This window comes from Melanotaenia boesemani, chromosome 13, assembly GCF_017639745.1.
Source record: "Melanotaenia boesemani isolate fMelBoe1 chromosome 13, fMelBoe1.pri, whole genome shotgun sequence".
NCBI lineage: Eukaryota > Metazoa > Chordata > Actinopteri > Atheriniformes > Melanotaeniidae > Melanotaenia > Melanotaenia boesemani.
The window spans coordinates 28,381,794-28,400,792 of NC_055694.1; the positions used below are offsets into that span (position 1 = coordinate 28,381,794).

At 42.8% G+C, this 18,999-nt stretch overlaps 2 long non-coding RNA genes across 2 annotated transcripts; both read right to left on the reverse strand.

Annotated features, from left to right (window-relative positions):
* Nucleotides 1-1,664: 1,664 nt before the first annotated feature.
* LOC121652186 lies at nt 1,665-2,513 on the reverse strand. The gene is made up of 3 exons (XR_006012565.1): nt 2,405-2,513; nt 1,819-1,880; nt 1,665-1,711 (listed from the first exon to the last, which is right to left on the reverse strand). It is a non-coding gene; the product is annotated as an uncharacterized LOC121652186 (long non-coding RNA).
* A 424-nt stretch (nt 2,514-2,937) lies between these two features.
* LOC121652191 lies at nt 2,938-4,683 on the reverse strand. The gene is made up of 3 exons (XR_006012570.1): nt 4,674-4,683; nt 3,480-3,542; nt 2,938-2,971 (listed from the first exon to the last, which is right to left on the reverse strand). It is a non-coding gene; the product is annotated as an uncharacterized LOC121652191 (long non-coding RNA).
* Nucleotides 4,684-18,999: the final 14,316 nt, after the last annotated feature.

Below are 18,999 nucleotides of genomic sequence, written 5' to 3' on the forward strand. Positions count from 1 at the left end.
GGCTGGTGTTTTGCAAGCCGATGGTGGTGGCTGCAGGTGGATACATGAGGCTGGTTTTTTGCAAGCCGATGGTAGTGGCTGCAGATGGAGACGGGAGGCTGGTGTTTCGCAAGCCGATGGTGGTGGCTGCAAGTGGAGACGGGAGGCTGGTGGTTTGCAAGCCAATGGTGGTGGCTGCAGGTGGAGAGGGGAGGCTGGCCTTTTGCAAGCCAATGGTGGTGGCTGCAGGTGGAGACGAGAAGCTGGCCTTCTGCAAGCCGATGGTGGTGGCTGCAGTTGGAGACGAGAAGCTGGCCTTCTGCAAGCCGATGGTGGTGGCTGCAGGTGGAGACGAAAGGCTGGTGTTTGCAAGCTGATGGTGGTGGCTGCAGGTGGAGATGGGAGGCTGGCCTTTTGCAAGCCGGTGGTGGTGGCTGCAGGTGGAGAGGGGAGGCTGGTTTTTTGCAACACGATGGTGGTGGCTGCAGGTGGATGATCTGCAGGTAGATGGTGGACACTGCAGAGGGACAGTATAAACAGGAAATACATTTTGAAATTTTAAATTTCAGAACTATTTACATGTAAAATGAAAAAAAACCATCAAAGAACAAAAGTGAACTATATACAAAAGTTAAACATTTCATTGAAATGTAAAACTTAGTGAAGTGGTGATCTCAGGCGGGATCCCAGAACTTCTGGTCAACCCTCTAGAACCACACTTCAAGACGGCCACTTAGACACCTACAAGAGACAAAAGACACATGAATGACATCATGATAATAAATAAATTACTCAGAAGCTTTTTTCAAATCAGTTCAACTTGTAGTTTTCTAACAGTGTGTCAGCCTTTAATCCCCAGACAGACAGAGAACGGGCTGATTGCCTAAAACTAAAAGTCCTGCCACCCATTTTAGTTTCAGAAATTTTCGGTACTGCAAGTTTTCTGATGTTTTGGGAACGATGGGAAATAAGAAACAATCAGATATTTGAGACAAATTTATACAGAGAGACAATGTAGAGAGGCTAACTCAGGAGAAATGTGCTCTTTCTTGTCAGTAATCTGGCAGCAACATTTTGGAACAGCTGAAGAATTTTAAGGGAGTAGTTTGGAGATCCACTTAAGATGGTGTTACAGTAGTCCAGCACAGATGGGATAAAATGTGTGGTCCAGATGTTCAGCATCACGTCAGGACAGGATGCTCCTTATGTTGGTGATATGATGGAAATGAAGCTACTCTAGAGATGTGTTTGATGTGAGCACTAAAAGAAAAATCCTGGTCAAGAATGACTCCAAGCTTCCTGCCATTAACAGGAACTAACTGAACAACCAAATATAAGGATTTTAGGGCCAAAAAAGTTCCCTAAAATTCTGAATAGGTGGAGTCTGTCTGGGCTGAAAGTGGTGCACAAGTGGAGGACCCAACAGGATCCACCAGGGCGTGGGGCTTACGTCGTTAGCTTCAGGCGTTGCGTGGCTTTTTGACACATGGCAGCCCGTCGTCATCATGCTTCCTCTTCCTGCAGCCACAAAACAGAACAAAATCAATCAGAGCAGAGCTGACCTGTTTCCATGGCAACTCACATTAAAAAAAGAAGTATTTTAAAGGCATAAACTTAATCCACTGACACAGATCAGGAGTGAGGAGAAGAAGATCTGGAATGAAAGCATCCAGAGAAAACTTACCGTGAGCGGCAGGGGTTCAGGGTGGCTGCAGCAGGACGGGCTGGCATCCTGCAGGAACACACACACACATTTTACAGCAGGAAGACAGTGTGGACATACAAACAGAAGCTCAGCTGCTGATGCTAAACATTGATCAGGATTTGTCTTTTACTTACTGGGATCCAAAAGGGACCAAGAACTGGCCATTAAGGAGCCGAAAACACGGCAGAGCGCTGACCTGCAGACACAAACACACATAGAACAGATGTGAAACAACAAGCTGCTGTGGTGACATCTGCCCACCAGCTCACACATACAAAAACACATTCTTCCATCATAGGAAAGAGTTGGGGAACGGAGACATGTTCACCTGTTTGCGTTCATCAATCTGACCAGCTTTTATCATCAAAAGTGTTTCATGCCATTCATCTTTCGAAAGAAATCATCTGTTTATCTGACCATATTGTTGGTTTTTGGAATTTATTTATTGATTGAATTAAACTTATAATCCTTAAATTGTTGCCTAAAACAGACTTATATAGATGGACTACTTTCCCTGGACCCTTGCTAAACTTTGCTGGACTTTTAATTAAGTCACTTCATGTTTTAGCTCTTTAAAACAAATTGTATTTGATGATTTATTTCTATGACTTTATCCTGAATTGCTCTGAAATCTTTGTTACTGATCAGCATCTTTATGGATGAAGCAGAATGAACATCTGCTCGTTCCCTCCACTCTCACCTGTTCCTGTCAGCACCTACCGGACTGGTCAGGTGAGCCGCCTGCAGGATGACGGGAGCAGGGTAAGCTGGACCCAAGACTGCAGGGAGACCAGGAGGAGGAGGAGGTGGAGGAGGAGGAAGAGGAGAGGGACAAGGTAGAAGAGAGGAGGCAGGAGAAGGAAGAGGAGGAGAGGGACAAGGGAGAGGAGGGGAGGGAGGAGAAGGAGGGAGAGGAGGAGAGGAGAGGGACAAGGTAGAAGAGGGAGGCAGGAGAAGGAAGAGGAAGAGAGGGACAAGGGAGAGGAGGGGAGGGAGGAGAAGGAGGAGGGGAGAGGACAAGGGAGAGGAGAGGGAGGAGAAGGAGAAAGAGGAGGAAGAACAGAGGAAAAAGAGAAAACAGGGGCAGGAGGAGGAGAGGGACAAAAGAGAAGAGGGGAGGGAGGGGAAGGACGGAGAGGAACGGGATAAGGGAGAACACGAGGAAGAGAGGAGGAATGAGGAGGAGGAAGATGAGCAGATAAAAAGAGAAGAGGAGGGACGGGGGAAGAGGAGAAAGAGGAGGGCTGGAGTCACCTCCCCCAGCGACGTCTCCTCGGCGAGGAGTTCCTGTGACACATGATGACATGTTGCTGCAGTTTAACGTCTCCCAGAAATCAAAGAGCAGAAAACTAAAGCAGGAAAACATGTCGGACTCTCACTGCAGATTTATGACACAAAGACTGACTGCAGACTGAAATACAACACAGCTGATGCACTGAAGGATTCACTTCTTTAAAAGCTACATCAACCACCTGGACAAGGTCACTTCCACAGAAAAGAAGTTCCGAGCTGAAGAACGTCCTGACTTAACTTTTACATTCCCACCGAGCAAAATGTACAAATGCTGCACTGTGACCACGTCACACCCACTTATTCGGTCCTTTGCATCAGACTTTACATGTCAAACCTTAAATTCCAAGCTGTGCAGCAGGCTTGGACAGTAAACTGTCAACTAAAACATTCCTGTTTATCTCAGGAACGTGTTTCTACTTCAGAAAAATGTCCGATTCACTCATTAGTGGCCACATTATGACATTAAAATGATACATTTAAAATAGAGAAATTTATGAATTACCTGGACTTCCCTGCAGGGTGAACAGATGCTCCCACCACCACAGCAACAGGGACACCACAAATTCTGCAAATAAACACACACGTAAGAGACAAACTGTAAATCTGACACATGGGAAATTCACACAGTCTTACAAGACCTGTTGTCCTGAAGCAAATTAGTGACCTTCTAAGTGAATTTAAGAAGCCTGTAAACCTTTTTAACCCACAAAGTTCTGCTGCCAGTGTTGGATTTTACTTCCAGTAATATTACCTGTTTTATTCTTTTCCACTGAAATCATTTAATTGGTCTAAGTTTATGAGAAAGAAGCATTTAAAATAATCTCTTTTAAAATAAGATTGCGAGTCCAGCTGCAAACAAGAACGTAAAATTCATATAGTTAAAAACTATTTAGCCTAAGACATTTATCATGTCCGCTGTTAGTGTCTTTTATTGCTTTATAATGCATAAAAATGTATAAAAATGAGCCTGCTTTGCATTGTAGACCAAGTTAGAGTGTTTCTGATGTGTACTGATGGCTACAGTGCAGAGTACACACACATATAATAAATGTACCACCTGATTTCTGTCAGTGTTCAGTAAACACACTTCTACTTTCTCTCTGATCTAAATTACTCTGTGTAATCTGTAGAAAGTCTAAAAGCATATTCGTTTTATTAATTACATATATTTAGTACTTAATTTAGGATTTAGTTGTATTTTAGTATCAGAATATTTTCTTTATATAAAAAAAAACCCACAGCCTTCTTCTAAAAACTTTTTTTATTCTAAAAAACTTTTTTTTTTTGGTATCATTGTTTAAAGTGAAAGCTCTGGCTTAACAATTTAATCATTAAAATGTAGAAACATATAAGATGAACTAAAAAATCCATCTATCCATTCATCTCCAGGTTGGGTCAAGCAGAGCAGCCCAAACTTCCTTCTCTTCCCCAACAATCACTTCATATCCAATATTTATTATTGTTTGTTTTAATAACTTATACATCTTCTTGTTCAATTAGTAATCAGTATCAAACAGTATAATATGTTTTATTATTATTGTTCAGCTGTTGTATTGTAGAACAACAAGAGAGACCAGATTCAAATTCCATATATGTTTACATGTAGGCTACATGTACCTTAATCACTTGTTGCCTTTAAATCGGCTTATTTCGCATAAATCGGCATTCATTACTTATTTCATGTTCTCATACTTACAGCCCTTAAAAATACCACCTTGAACAAGTTGCTGCTAAGTACTTTTTTTGTTGCACTTTGAACGCGTTGTTGCTATGGTGACTCAAATCGCCTTCGGGGATTAGTAAAGTTTTCTGACTCTGATAATTTCGATTTTAAATAACAGCAAACAAGCTAGCGGAGACTTTGCACATGCGCAATTGATTTGCAGTCTGGACGCAAAGGGGGGGTGAACGCGTGCGTCCAGCCAGCGGCTGGCGCATGCGCATTTCTTTTGCAGTCTTGACACCGGTGGTTGAACAGCGTTTTCAATTGTAGTTGAAGCAGTTGAAGAATTTCGACATAATTTCGTTTATCATACTTTTAGTTGTTTAAAATGCAAAATAATGCAGTATAACCTTTTGTTTTAGACATGTCCATACAATTTTGTTACATTTAGAGATAAAAATCTAAGTTTTATACATCCAAAACACATTTTTAATCGAACAGAACAGGTTTAATGAATACATTAACATTTTCCTAAACTTGTCCTACAGTTCCCTTAAAACAAATCACTTATAAGCTGTTCTCTTGAAATGTACAAAAGTTTAATACCAACAGCCCAAATAATAAAACTTTAAGTGAGTTTACAGTTTTCAAATGCAAATTTTTACACTCCAAATTAGTTAAATCCAGACTTAAACTCTTGAATCTACTTTGTTACCGTATTAGTGGAGTTAAAAGTTTTAAATTGTGAACTACAGAATTTAAATGAGCTCAGATTTGACATTTTCCAAATTTGATGCTGTGATTGTTATATAGATTTGACATAGCTATAATTTTATAACGTTTTATAACAAATTCTAACAAATAAAATCTGAGTTTTATACATCAAAAACAGTTTTTAATCAAACATATGAGGTTTAAGCAAAACATTAACATTTTCCTAAACTTATCTTACAGTTCCTTAAACTAAATCACTTCTAAGGTGATTTATTTTCTTGAAATGTACAAAACTCTAATACTTACAGCCCAATGTGCATTTGAAAATGCACATTTTCTGCTCTCAATTAGTTAAATCCAGATTTAATCTCTCTTGAATCTACTTTGATACCTCATTAATGGAAGTTAAAAGTATTAAATTATGACCTACAGAATTAAATAAGCTCAAAACTTACATTTTCCATATTTTGTTGAATTTCTTCTTGACTCTCAAGATGAACTTGCCAACTTGTCTTTATAAAGGACTTGTTGAGAAAAAACGGAATTTTCAGAAAATCTGTTTTATCAGTGAAAACTTTGTTTGTTTTTAAATAATGATGCACCTCCGTAGCAACCATGGAATCCAAGTCAGCCTGTGCATTCTGTGCAGTTCAGTTTATGTGGACAAAATAGTGGTATGAGATGTTTTATTGTCTCACATCAATGAAGTTGTATAATTTTTATCTGAAAAAGCTCCAATCACACATTTACACTTGTCCATAAAAACAAAGGAGCTCCGCTACATCTTGGCTTATATTTCTATTGTTTCATTACACCTAATGTGCTCATCTCACGTAAAAACAAGCAGTCCGTGTTTTTTTTTTTTTTTTTTAGCAATAAATATTTATTTAGGGTAATTCTGCATTACTTTTACATCCTCTTTAGAAAAAATGTTAACAGTCTATACAGATAAACAGAGTTTGTTCCCCAGCAGCCAGATGTGCAGGTGATTACAGCTGTGTCTCAACAACTTGATACTTGGTTCACAGTTACCACAAATACTTCTTGATATCCCACTACCGCAGCAATGTCACGTTTAATAGAGCTACTTAGCTTATTATAAGAGGGCTCCAGACTAACTTTCAGCATTGGCTGCACTTCTTCATTTAGGTGCACCAGCCAAAAATTCAGGTGAACCCCAAATTTTACATTGATCAGCAGCTCATTTTAATACATTTTAAGGATTGTCTTTTGATCATTGCACATAGACAACAATGGTTATTTTAAGTTATTGTGACCAATAATGAGGTTTAGAAAGTACAGGAAAATAGAAGGAAATGAAATAAACTTCTAGCTTCACTGAATAAAAACTGAACATTTCAAATTTTGAAATAGCTCATGAGGTTGTGCTGCTTCTAGAAAATAATCCTCCTTTGGATTTACATTTAATCTTGAGACAGAGGAGGTCTCAGTATGTTCCGATTTGGAGGGAGATGATGAGGCTCACGGAGGGTGTGTTGTCTGTTGGGCTGGAGGCAGGTGGTGGACTGAATCTATTGAAGAACATGTTCAGCTCATCAGCTCTGTCCAGACTTCCATCAGTCTGATCCTCCTTTAACTTGAAGCCAGTGATCTTTTTAATTCCTGACCACGCATCCCTCCTGTTGTTCTGCTGGAGGTGGTATCTAACTTTTACTGATTTCTAACCTAGATAACTTCAACTTTGGGCTGTAATTAAAGAAAATCTGTTTAAGTGTTGACATACCTGAAAGGATCGCAAAAATTCACTGCATTTCACTTTGAGCTGTAAACTTCTCCTTCCTGGCTTCTTATTCTTGGAGTAATCTATAAATTCTTAGGCCCCTGTACCCCTCCCCTTGTTTACAATTCACCTGTATGAGAGGTGGGTGCCATTGTCATTTATTTATTACTTTATCCCAATCCATCCTTTTGTTTCTTATCCTTTTTTGTCATTTGTTTATTTCTATCATCAACAGACATTTCTTTCTTACATCTAATTTAGTTTCTGTTTAATTTGTTTAGGAACTGGAGCCAGCAGATTTTACATGGTGGTTTTTACTTTTCTTTGTTGTTCTCAGCAAGCGATCACGCTGTGTGACGGCAGCACAACACAGAAACTCACCGGTTTACATGGTGTCTTCAGTATCTCCCTGACAGGTTGTTTAGCAGCTTTTTCAGGTCACTGGTGATCCAGGGACTTGTTACTGTTGGAATCAACTCACTGCTGGGACGATGCTGTCCACAAAGAAATTGATGCAATCTGTCACACACTCAGTCATTGTATTGGTATTAATATCATCTCCATGTGATCTCACATTTCCTATCAGAATAGTTTAAAGAATGCTTTGAAATTTCCTTTTTGAATTGTTATATAAAACTGAGTCCACTGTAAGTCCCAAGTCAAAACAATAGTGCCCTTGTATCAAACCACAAAAAATAAGTTATATGACTTAATCAAAAAGCTAAATGAATTATATTAACACAGGTAAGTAGATTAGTGCTTGTTGGATTACTCCTTTGTAACAATGCTTCTTGACCAGAAAGTGTTTATTTCCCTTTAAATTGTCACATTTGTAAAGAAAATGCATTTGTGGGTTGAACCATGAAAAACATGCCAGATCTTCTCTACCATGCCAAACATCTTTTGCTGTTGATGGTGTCTGTTTGTCTCATCTTTAATTTTACCAGGTTTAAACGTTTAAGAACCAATTCTCCATTTGCAAACATGCCCTGGCCAGGAGGCCCTAATAGAGAAAATAAGAAATTACAGAGGCACATTAACATATAAACACACCAAACATTGTAAAAGATCCTTATAAATACAGCATTCTAATCAACAAGTATTTAATGACAAGAGTCAGAAGAAAAAGAGTTTGCTAGTAATAAGGGAAGAGTACAGAAGCATAAAGCTGTCATCCAAATTAAAAAAAATGTAAAAAAATTAGGATGTTATCCAGTTATGAGGTAAACCTTTTATTGTAAGTGTGAAACATATCACCTCAATTCATCTTTGAATGAGGAAAGTGTGCATGCAGTAGATTAGAAAAATGTCTAATTTACCCAAATGACATTAAATTCATTCATATTGGACTGAGACAAGGAAAGACTGGACATTGGTTGAAGCTTGGACACTGTGGCGTCTTCCACTCGCCATAGACCCTTACAAAAGACAGGACTACGCGGTGCATTGTTAGAAAAAATAAAGGTCAAATGAAGTTCATAGTTTCATAGTTTCAATAAAGTTTATAGTTTTCTAGTTATAATTGTTTTTTTCTTGACAAGCATATTCTGTGAATTATAATTATATTCTGTAAAGCATATTTTATGTGACTCACACTGTAACTGAGCGTATATTGTCAGTGGATACATAACTCATTTTTCTCATGGGAAAGCTGAACATGAACATTGCTAGAGAAGATAACGCAGTTTTAACAACTTGTACTGAACAATTTGCATTCTTCAGTTTACATTTGGCTCTCTTTCGGTTCACGAGCTGGCTGTACACTGCTCAACAGCGTGTCTGTTTTTGTGCTAAACTGAACTCCTTGCAAGTAAATTTGACTCTGTCAAGATTCTGTTGGTTTGTCGTTCCTGATTTAAAGTCTAAGATTCTTGTTTATCCACAACTTGGTCCTTTGAGGCCGGATCCAACATCTTTCCGTGGAAAGGACGGGACCTGAAACCATACACGGGGAGGTCAGAGCATCCTAAAAACAAAGACCCCCGTGTCCGGTAGCCGGTAAAACAGGGGCCAGGATACTGCCGATTCATTGGAGAGTGACGGGATCCAAACAGAGAGGAAACACAGATCTTCAGTGACTGGTGAGAGTGCTGTTTTCATTATATTTGGTAATATTTTGATGGCAGCTAATTTGGGAGTCGAAAGACTACAAGAGGGTTTAAAAAAACCCTGGGTGTCAGGGACACCCTGTTTCTGTGGTCACAAGGCTGCAAGAGGGTTCGGGGAACCCTGTGAGGGACTACAGGAGGGTTCGGGGAACTCTGGTGTGTCTGTGTGACGAGCAGTAATCATGGGCACAAAGCAGTTCCTTGACCCTAGTGGGTGATGCAAAATTTCTGTTTTGTAGAAGGTCTGAAAATGTGAAATACATTCAGAAATGGATGAAGAGTTTAAGTTTGATGGGGAAGCTTAATCTTAACCAGTTGTAAGAAACTGGTGGAGGATATAGAGCAGAAATGTGGGTACAATGACAAAAAGAGAAAGAAGTGGAGCCAGAGACTGGTTGATTGTTGCTAAAGCCTAGGAGAAGAGGTAAAAAAAAGAAAAAGCACAAATTGAGTAGAACAATCACCATCTATCTCAGCCATGGCTCTGGAAGATCCAGAGGACATTAATACCTGTGGGCCGGACCAGGAGACATCTAACACAGACCCATCTAGAGGCCCGGAGCCATTAGCTGCCTACACAGGGGCCTCTGCCCTATTTAGAGCAGCAGGTGGAATAAATTTATATCCCAATTTGGATGATCTTTCACCCTCTCCCTCCGCTTCCCCAGACATCTTACCCCCCCTTCCAGCACCACCACCAACACCAGACAGGTCCATGTGGGACACTGTGGCATCCAGCTCTAAGAGGTTTTGAAGAATGATGCTGCATGTCATGGGTGTTGCGACCAGATCACGGAGACAGTATGGGTTTGGCTGTTAAAAACCCAGCACGAACATCACACTCACAGCCAGAAACAAATGACTACAGGTGATGATTTTCATGCCTTTAATTGCAGTACAATGCTGATTTAATTCAGAGAAGAAATGCTCTGTATGAAAGAACTGAGAGCTAGATATCAGAAACAACCAGACTGGACTAACATGAACAGATGTACTCAGAAAGAGATGAGAAAGCAGTTGACTACATGGACAGACTTAGATGTGTTTTGATACAAACAGTGGACTGACTAGACCAAACCCACCAATCTAAGATCATCTTATGATCAGCAGTTAAAGAATGCTTTCATAACAAGTGCACTGAGCCCAATACAGACATACATTACAAGTATATGTTAACACACCGTACCAGCACGGACCAGATGACGTGCTGGAATACGCTAAACATGCAGAAGACTTTCTGAAAGCTAAGAAAAAGAACAAGGGCAAGAGTGTAGACACTTATTTTGAGAATGACTGCGAGTTTGACCCCCTGACCCCAGATGACACAACTGTGTATGTGCTGCAGGAAGGCAGAGACAGGGGACGGGGAACGAGGAAAAGGAAGCGGTATAAGAGACAGAACAGAATGAAATAAATGTCATGCATGTGGAGAATATGGCCACTGGCTAGAAACTGCAGACAGAAAAAGGAAACTGACCAGCAGCCACCAGGCATGACTAGGCCAAGACAGACAAATCAGGCAGGAGATCCTGGCTGGAAACAGCGTGTCCAAGGAACGTTTTCTGTGTCTGTGCAGCTGACACTTCCTGGCCTTAACTCTAACTGCTGAACGAATAAATAATTTAAACAACAAACCAATGAGCATTTACAGGCAACATGTTCAGATTAGCAAGGGGTAGGGGGATTTCTAAGAAAAACACATTTCAAAAGATAAAAAAATATATCTAAATGTTACATTTTTTCAGTTTATAAAGAGAGTTTGAAAGTAAGACATGCAGACTATTTTTTATTACGAGAATAACTTGGGGGAAAAAAGAAAATTCAACACTATGTACTGAAAAGATACTCTTCTGCACTCTTCTTTGAGGGACTGTAGGTGTAGAGCAGTTTGTCTCGTCTGTCTTGTCAACTGTCGGTCTTGTTGTGTGTTGCGTGTTTCACACTTTGTAGACTTCTATTAGAGCCCCCTGCACCTGCTCCCTGCCTAACAGGAATAACAAAATAACGTGAATATAAATTTTCTACCTTGCCATTTTTGTACTTTAAAAATATAAGCTTTAACATTTAATGAAAATAAAGTTATCTAATAGTATATCAACATTTGCTTCTCTGACTTCTCTGTTGCTCATAACAGGCTTTAACCACCAAAGTTCCTGATTTAACCTACCTTTATGGCCTCTGTTTTTATGTTTTTATGCTATAATGGTTACATTAACCTGAACAATTCAGTAACCCTAATCAGTTTCTCATAGTTTTAGATATTAAAAGGCAAAAAAAAAAATTTAACCAACGTGGCAAAATTATTCTTCTGTACATTCGAGTGACTGTTTATCTGCCACCAGAAAAATGCGTGGTAACAAAATCTTGCTTAAAACCTGAATTTGTCAGTTACTGTTGACTCAATGACAATAACACAACACACCGCAGATATCATGGGAATTATCTTTTATTCCTGAACAGTAAAATCAAATGAAATGTGATTTCGGCTGATTATCTTTCTCATATCCAGAAGTTTTTTCCTGCTATGAAGGATTCCCTTAGTGAAAAGTGTGATCATAAACTGCTTATATAAGGAGGAGATGCAATAAAGACTGATGAGGATTGTGTGTATATGAAAGATCAATTTAAGTGTATTTGCTCCACCTGAATCAAAAAGTGATGGTAAAAAGTGCTCCACTCCTTCGCTAATAACAGAACCTTGGGAAAAAATATTAAAGTCTCCAGCTGAGAAGCAGAAAGAGGATGAGAGTGAGCATGGGTGGTGTGTGTATGTGTGTGTGTGTTTCTTAGAAAAATCAGTGAGTGTTGTAGATTGGAAGCAACCCTGCATATTGAACAGATTAGATCATCTCGATTGTCAGCTGGTGTTTGGAGGATGGAGGTAGAAGGGGTGACTGTTCGAACCTGATGTGACAAAAACAGAACAGATGATGACAGATGCTGAGCTCGGTATCTGAGAGGCAGATATTCTAGTGATACGCTCACATGGAGTCTGAAGTGTGCTGTGTTGTAGAAAAATTACCAAGAGTCTGGAATGAGTAAAAGTACACAAGGTTTATTTACAGGAGAAGTATTGAATAAAGAATTACTTGCAAGTTAGAGAGTGGTCGTCCCGACTCGCGTAGAGTCGAAGAGACTGATGATTCATCGGAGAGAAACAATTTTACTTCAGCTGGTCCCCAGCTGAAGGTCAAACAGCAAAATGATAAATGAGGAATAGAAGACTGAGTGGCGCCACTTTCTTCCAGTTTTCAGACAAAGCCCACATACCACAACAAGCTGATATCCCAAACAACTATTGCTATCCAGCAGGTGCGAAACACCAGTCTCAACTCTGTCATATCAGAGCTCTGGGAAGAAAATGGTCAGTCTGACCTCACACACGCATACACAATGAAAACTGTAACTTCAGTATTCTGTAAAATGAGAACACACAATATGAAAATGTAAAAGTGAATGGATTAACAATATTAAATTAATATAGAAAAACTGAATATACATGTGATTATTATATGAGTTTATATGAGTGATTACCATATGCAGCAAAATTTCTTTCACAATTATCACACTGTACTACTCATAGTGTAATTAATAGTAATTTAGATGCCATTACCATGGTGTCTGCCTTGTTACATTTCAGCTAAATAAAACATTTCAAATAGTGTTTCTTTCTCACCAAAATATATAACATAAAACTTTGCAATATTTCCAAAATTTCAACCCTATTCGTACAGGATCTGCTTCACATCTTGGAGAAATTGTTGAACAAAATCAATATAAAGTCATAAAATATAAAAAAAAACTAATCTACCTTGGATAAACAATGATATTAATAAACTTATGAAAAAGAGGGATTTGGCATTGAAAAAATCAGTCCAAACAAAATTACAAGCAGATATGCCTGTCTTTAAAGGACTAAGGAAATAAAGTGGTCAATTGAACATGAGGAAAGCAAAGTCATCTTATTTTATGAAACTGTTTGCTGAATCACGGGGTAACAACTCACTTATTGGAAACACATCAACAAGCTAACCAGTAGAAAATCTAATCAAACTAAATCTATAACCAAACTAAATTTTAATGGAAAAATTGCAAACGAATTAAATAATTTGTTTGTTAAATCTGTGGAAGAGCTTGCCGCAAATTTTAATACTGAAAAAACACATAAATTAGTTTAAAGTATATATAGACCAATGGGAAATTAAGGAAGTTTCTGAGTTCAAATATCTTGGGGTAATTCTAGATCCTAAACTTAGGTTTGATGCCCATGTTAGGAAAATGTCCAAAACTATCAAGACTAATATAAACGGTTTCCGTGTGATAAGGCCTTATATATCTACCAAAGCAGCTCAAATGTATATGCATGCAATGATATTATCACAAATGTCGTACTGCTCTATCATCTGGGGCCAGGCCTCAAAATCTGTCATGAGGCCTTTAATGTCATTATATAAGCAAACTCTAAAAGCATTTCATCAGAATCCAGCGAAGTGGCATTATTGCCAAATTCTTAAAAAATACCACTTACTGAGTTTTGAAAATTTTCTTAATTTTTTTTTCATGAAAACAATACTTAAGTGTATGAATGGTCTTGACCCCTGATGTGATTTGTCAGTTAATACACAAATATAATAATGAAGGCATGAGAACAAGAGCTGGAGTGAGTGGGAACTGTAGTCAAAAGGTGCAGAACCACTCTAGGACAATCATCGTTCTCAGTCAAAGGATCACAGTTACGGAACACTTCACCACAGGATCTAAAGTCACTGGGTGTGTCCCAAACCGCGCACTTCTATACTTCGGACACTACATTTAAGTGCTTAGTGCACTGACAAAGAAATTTCAGTAAAAACTCAGTGCACTGAAAGTACCCGGATGCTGCCCTAAACTCGGCCAAAAATCTAGTGCGAAACGATGGACACTACACGCACTAAACGGACGCCATCTTGCTGACGTAGCGGAAGGGGAGGGACTTTCAACCAGTTTTTCAGAGCTGGCAGCCACCAACTCAGCGGTACCGATGCAGGCAGAGGCTGTTTTCTACTGTTGTAAGTATAAAGTTATTTGATCATAAGTCTAATATAAACTGCAGCATGCTTCTTATCTCTTCTATCCCTGATGACAGTTATGGATCTGATCATTTGTTGGAGGCTGCAGTAGAGTTAGCAACGTAAATGTTAGCAGTTTCATAGCCGATTTCGCGGATGTAGATGGGCTATAAGTGTTAAAAATTATTAATACTATAGGTTCCGTATGTTTATTCATGGTTGTTGAACCTCCAGATTAAGCACTGCGGGGTCTCTGGCGTAAACAAAATGGTCTTTGAACTGAAAACTGATTAGGAAACACAGCTGGTTTAGAAAACCGGCCCGTTTCCATGGTAACGCTGACGAAGCCGTAGCTGATTGTACATCACTTTAGATAAGCATCTGCAAAGTACCCATGAAGTACATAATAATGTTTGCTTTTATATAACCTGCCATTCTGTGTTCACCATAGGTCACTGTGGCATCAAACTACCGAGCCAGCAGTGGCACTGAGGCATTTACCACCTGCGGCTACGACGCTGCTGTGGAGGAGGCGGCAAGAGAGAAATGTTTTAATAAAAAGTTTAATTAAAATGTTTTCTGCATCCGTGTTTTAGCGTCTTCATTACTGCATTTCATATTTTAAATGATGATTTCTAGTATAATCGGTTTCCTGTTGCCAGACGTGAACGGTATCGGTGTAAACACCAATAAAACAGATGTATTTTTTTTTTTTTTTTTTTTTTTTTAACCTGTCTTGTCCAGCATCGTTGCAAACAGAATGATTGTCTGGCTGCTGTCTGGTGCTGGGCAGGTTTACTCTATCAAGCAGGGATTTATACTACATGTATAAAGTCCCTCTTGATGAAAAACTTTATTAAATCAGACTCTTAATGCTGGACTCGACCGGAGGGGACAGAGAGAGAGAGAGAGAAAAGAAAGTAGAGAGAAGAGGGAGGGGAGAGAGAGGGACAGAAAGGGTGTGGGGAGTGCGGGTGGGGACTTGAAACATCATACAGAAGACCATGTAATCCATACTACTTACAACATATATAGCTACGATCATCCTAGCCAGTAGGTCATTACACAACTAGTTGATAATAGTAACAATAATAATAATAAGAGTAAGAGTAATAATAATAATAAGAACAGAAATAATTAAAAAAAGAAACAAAATATGATAATAGATATAAGTGAAACTGCTGTATTCAAGAACACGCGCAGAGAAACCTGTGTGGATGTGTTGGAGAACTCGGCCACACGGCGACGCAAAGACTGTGTGGAGACGTTCAGGAAGGAGTGACCATGCAGAGTGATCATGCAGATGCCACCTCACTTGAACAGAGGCCAGAGTCAGGCCAGCGGTCCCGAGACCCAGGCCACCAGCCCCCCCGCAGGCAACAGATCCCGACCGGTCCACAGAGACGACCACTCGCCCGCCCAGGAAGGCAGCAGCAGGAAACCCCAGCAGGAGCCGCCCCGCGGACCCAGGGCACCGGCCCCGGCGGGCCGAGGCCAGCAGTCCCCGACCCCCCCGGGCACCGGCCGCCCGGGACAGACGGGGCAGAGGGCCCGGGCCCAGGAGCGCAGGGACACCCCCCTCCCCCACAGGCCGAGGGCCAGCACGCCACCCAGGGGGACCCGGCCCGCCCAGACGGCCACCACCAGAGGCCAGCCCCACACCCCAGCGCCCAGCCGCACACCCCGAGAACCAGTCCTGCCCCCCCCCAGACCAACACACACACACACAAACACACACACTCTCCTTCCACTCCTCCATTTATCCTCCCACGCATACACCATTCAACCCTCACATACTCTGTCCTCCCACACACACACACCATCCTTCCACCATCCATCCTTCCACACACACAACATCCTTCCACCCACACACTCACCATCCTTCCACCATACACTCTCCCACACCTATCCCATCCTCCCACACACACATCATCCCTCCACCACTCATCCTCCCACACATACACCATCCTCCCTCTCACACACCATTCATCCACCTTCACACCTCCCATACACACACACACACACCTTCCTTCCACTACCCATCCTCCCACACATACATCATTCTCCTACACCAAACATCCACCTTCACGTACCCCATCCTCCCACACACACACACCACCCCTCCATCACCCACTCTCCCAAACATACACCACTCCCCCACACACACACCATCCTCCCTCCCATACACCATCCATCCTCCCGCACACACACCATCCTTCCACCATCCATCCTCCCACACACTCCCCCATCCCTGCACCATACATTCTCCCACACATACCCCATCCTCCCACACATACATCATCCCTCCACCATTCATCCTCCCACACCCACACCACCCCCCCTCCCACACACCACGCATCCACCTCCACACACCCCACCCTCCCACACACCATCCCTCCACCACCCATCCCCCCACCACCCACAACCACTCCCCCCCCCCCCCCCCCCCCCCAACACACAAACACCATCCCCCCACCACCATCCTCCCGCCACCCCACGCCACGGGGGGACAGCCCCAGCCAGGAGGCAAGGAGACACGAGCCAGGCCCCCAACCCCCCACCCCGCCCCCGCCCCCCACTCCCCACCCCCAAAACAGCACCTTCCCCCCAGGGCCAGCAGCCAAAACCCCCCGGGACAGCCCGCCTACGCCCCGGGCCAACGCGACAGGCCACCCGCCCCGCCCCGCCCCCGGGCCATCCATGGAGACAGGGGCGCTTGAAGACCCCATCCCCCCTCCCTCCCCCACTAGTGATGGAATATATTATGTGCTGTTTGCAATTAAAAAAAGAGGGTTAAAATTGGGGGGCAGTAACTGCATTGAGGAGGGGGTGGGGCAACCAGAGCAGTCCCACCCACCTGACCTCGCATGTTCCACCCCCCAAAACGTGTTTGTATGTTGCAAATGTTATTTGTGCTCAGTGACTAAGTGGAATTAAAAGCTGGGAGGCATGCTGCCGCTCGGCGAAGCAACAGGGCCACTATGATGACCCCCCTGCCCCGCCCAGCGCAACAAGCACACCTCCCACAGCCCTACCTGTGTATGTAGTGAAGAGTGGGGGAGGGGAGGGGTCAGGAGATGCAGGTCCAGAGGGGAGTAAGCCTCCCCCCTGGAAGACGACCCGCCAGTGGCTTAGGGCGCCCCCGTCCCCCGCCGGCCCCGAAGGGCGTCACAGGCCCGGAGCAGGCACCCCAACCCAGGCACGCCACGAACCCCCCCAGGGGCCAGCCACCAGCCCAAGGGGCCACTTTCCTCTTTCTGAGTGGGAGGGGGGCGAGGCAAAGGAAGGGAACCCCAGGCCCACACCCCCAACACCCGGCCAGGGCGCCCCCCAGAGGACACGTCCTAACCCCCTGCAAACGCACACACTTTTTTTTTTTTTTTTTTTTTTTTTTTACCCCAGCCACTCACACACCCTCTCACACACCTCTATACACCAACACCTCAATACGTGCACATACCTCCACACACACACTTCACGCACATACCTATAAACACACACACCGGTGCCCACATACACACACACTCTCATACCCCTCCATACACATACACCACTACACACGCACTCACATACATACCTGCATATACACACAAGCACCTCCATACATACTCACGCCTCCCACCCACTCCTTCACTCCTCCACACACACCTCGACCTCCACGTGCACACACTCATATATACACACCTTCACACACACCCACACACACATCCCACATAGACCTCCACACACACACCCGCACACCACTCACACACACATACACGCACACACCTAGACCTTCATACACACCCACACACACATACAGCACACACATCCCTCTACACCCACCCACACACCCGCATACCTACAGACACACACACACACACACACCCACCTATATACAAACACACCCCCACCCAGGTTCCGGGGCTGCGACCAAGCACCAGGGCACGGACCAACCCCCGGCACGGCACATCCGGACGGGCCCAGCCCCCCCCAGCAGCGGCAGACCCCCCACCCCCAGGAGAGGGGGGAGACCCGACACCCCAGAGCCCGGGGCCCCCACCCGGCCCACCCCGGGCCCGACCGGCCACCCGGCCAGGGGCCGACGGACGCCGACCCAGGCACCCCGGCAGCCACCCCCCACCGCCACGAGGCAGTCCCACCCCGGGGCCCACCCAATGCTGCCCGCCCAGACCGGAACCCCCAGCCGACCCAGCAGCGGAGCAGCCGAGAATAAAACAGATGTATAATGTAACGTACTTTAATTCAGTTAAGATATCTTTGCTTATTTAAAAGCTGTTTTTTAGTGTTTTAAATTGCACTTTATACTAACAAGTATGGGGGAGACATGCAAAGACACATGAAAGTGTGCTGATGGTTTCTATTATCAACTGAGATAGATTAATACAGTGGAGGCCACGGTTCTTTGTTTCACTAACGAGGCCTTTTAAAAGGCATTTAATAGCATAAAAGTATGATGATATGCAAACACGTATGTTAACGTGATTTTGGAAGAAAAAAAAGTCTATTAACAGAGCGGCGCTGCTAAGCTGGTACGTCACTACCGGTAAGTGCAAAACGTTAGTGCTCAATTTGGATCAGGACTTACCCACGATAGTGTGCACTACAGAAGGTAGTGCTTAGTGCGCACTACGCACTACCTTCCAGTGCACTCATGTAAGTGCGCGGTTTGAGACACACTCACTGTCAGACATGAAGCTCTTTTCTATAAAACTGAAGCATTGGCTGAAACAACAACAACACTGTGA